Source organism: Aplidium turbinatum, chromosome 18 (genome assembly GCF_918807975.1).
Source record: "Aplidium turbinatum chromosome 18, kaAplTurb1.1, whole genome shotgun sequence".
Taxonomy (NCBI): Eukaryota; Metazoa; Chordata; class Ascidiacea; order Aplousobranchia; family Polyclinidae; genus Aplidium; species Aplidium turbinatum.
This window is the reverse complement of record NC_137489.1, coordinates 13,525,540-13,528,722: the sequence shown is the minus strand read 5'-3', so window position 1 is coordinate 13,528,722 and position 3,183 is coordinate 13,525,540.

Genomic DNA, 3,183 nt, shown 5'->3' with positions numbered 1-3,183 from the left:
ACGAGATATGCATCAAAAAGTTAAAGAAATGACTGGTAATAGAAAGTCAAAAGCAAGACAAAACAATTGCATCAAGGATAAAGACGGAAAAATGATTTTCGACCGAGATCTGGCGATGCGAAGATGGGAAGAGTATATTAGCGACCTGTATGGAGATGAGAGAGGAAATATTCCTGCTATTAATAATGAAGAAGGTGAACCAATACTGGAATCTGAATTTGATGAAGCCATAAATGAATTAAAAAGCCATAAAGCTCCTAGTAAAGATCAAATAACAACGGAAATGATAAGAGCTCTGGATTGTGAAGGACTAAAACATATTTATAACTTATGTAATAACATCTACATGAATGGCCACATACCACTAGAAACGAATGAATCCATTCTTGTCAAACTGCCGAAAAAGCCAAAAGCCACACAGTGTACAGAATTTAGAACCCTTAGTCTGATGAGTCATATACTAAAAATTTTGCTGAAAGTTGTTCTCAGAAGAAATAGAAAAATCATCGAAAATGAAATTAATGCAACTCAAAGTGGTTTTATGCCTGGAAAGGGAACACGGGAAGGTATTTTCAATATGAGAACTATATGTTAACGTTACAACCAAATCAATAAAGATGTTTATACTTGCTTTATAGACTATGAAAAGGCCTTTGACCGAGTTAAACACGAAAAATCGATGCAATGTTTGGCTGATATAGGTTTAAATGGAAAAGATCTGCGACTGATAGCTAATCTATATTGAACGCAAAAGGCCTTTATTCAGATGGAAGATGGTTTATCTGGTCAATGGACATAAAACGTGGAGTTCGCCAGGGATGTATACTATCTCCATGTCTATTCAACCTGTATACTGAAATGATTTTCAGACAGATTGATGGAATGGAGGGTATCAGCATAGGAGGTATGAACATATCCAACCTACAACCTACGGTATGCAGACGATATTGTTTTATTGGCGGAATCAGCAGAAGCTGTCCAAACAATAATAGAAAAAGTGAACAATATTGGAAAGGAATATAACATGAAAATCAACACAAACAAGACAAAAACGATGATTATTACAAGAAAAGAAAATGTACCAAGTTTAAATATTACTATTGACGGAATGCTGGTCGAGCAAGTCAAAAGCTTTACCTATCTGGGACACACAATAACTGAAAATGGCAGATGCGATACGGAAATATTGAGACGAACAGAAATAGCAAGAAACAACTTCGTAAAAATGAAAAAGACATTAACAACACGCAAAATTAACATCAACACTCGAAAACGAATTGCGAAATGCTATAGCCTATATGGACTACGCTACTCTACAATGCAGAAACATGGACACTGTCATCACAGATGGTTAAACGACTTGAGGCATTTGAAATGTGGATTTATAGAAGCATGCTTAAAATTTCATGGAAGGATAAAATCACAAACAAAGATGTAGCCTACTATCCAGAATACAAACCAACATGGAAATTCTACAAACAATTAAATCAAGAAAATTGAAATATTTTAGCCACATGATTCGCAAGAATTCTATTCAAAGACAACTACTAGAAGGAAAAATAAACTGCAAACGAAATAGGGGCAGACCACTAAGAATTTGGACTAATGATATTGAAGACTAGTCAGGACTTAACTACAAAACTGCAGTAGAAAAATCTTACAACAGAGAAACTTGGCGTCTCATTGCCTCCAACCCTCGACGAGAGCAAGGAACTTAATGATAATGATGATGTGAGGGAACTGGACAGCACTGTAGAATATAACACAAAAATGTAGGAATGCGAAACCGCAGTCGGTACACATTTTACACAATCTTTATGAAAAACTGATTGAGCTAAAAACAAAATTCATTGCATTTTGGCCTTCATCTTCTTTTTAGTCAATATTCAATTATACTACTAAATAGCCTATTTTTAAAAAGATAGAGTTTTATGGTTTTAGAAGCTAAGTGCGTCGCCTCATAAATTCATCATACTTGAACAATCGTAAATATTATGTTTTTCCTGATTGCATCATATCAAAGCATGAAACACCACATTTGGTGTTCTGCAAGGATCTGTAGGCCTACTTGGACAATTGCTTTTCTGGTTTACATAAAAGATTTACCTCTTTTAACATATTTCGAATCACAGCTATTTAGGAACACCACTGCTTTTTTTTTACCATCAGCAATAGGCTATATGCTTCTCAATTAACTTACAACAAAAAAATGCAAATGAGGAGCAGTGTAGGATATCACAGATTGGTTCAATTCACACAAGGTTTGCATAAACTAGCCTGGCGACTCAAAAACTCTTTTTATGTTAGGCTACTTAAAAGAAAATAAGCAAAGCATTTAAAAAATTCAACATAATTCTGCTTTTGGCTATGCTAATTTTCTCGCTAAACTCTACAACCGAATGTTTATAATTCCAAAACTCAAAATTATGCTAGATCTCGCACTACGACTGCTAACTTGGCAACATTGGAAAAAAAGAGTTAATCAGAGTTGAATATATAAAAATATCATGCCTAACAATGCCAAAAATAATACAACGCAATGACTTAAAAGTAATGACCTTACTAAAGTACGCTAAAACTAAAAGTAATTCAGTACAGGTAGCTTACTGCAAAGTAAATTTACTGCCGATAAATCTAAAAGGCGTCGGTAGGCTACTTAACAAATGATTCTGTACAAAAAGGACCGTTGAGAGGACAATTCGGGCCCAGTACTAATGTGATTCTCAGATCTCAAATCAAGGCACTTCTAAAAACACGCACTATATTCAAAGAATATACTACGAGTGGTTTTTTCGTTCCTAGGTCTTTTGGAAAGGTTCACGGCCCCCTAAAATCATCTGGGGGCCCGGTCCCAAAGTAACCTATCTGTTAGACTTCCCTGTCAACTCTCCTGTACATCGGTATAGGTAGGTTACAAAACGAGAAATTGCCCCCCTATTGGGAATCTTAAAGGATCTTGATTCAATCGCTCAGGTTATTGACAAATAGGCTATCCATCTGTTGGTTGCCAGTTGTTTTTAGTTTAAATTAAGAAGCACTCGCCAGTCGCCACATCACACGACTTTAGTGCCATGGGAGATTGACTTAGAATACTCTTGCAAGACGAGCACGACTAGGTAATCAATGCGTAAAACTTTAGTTGAAAAAAATCCTCTCAAACAAATCTAGATTTTAGCAGGCAAG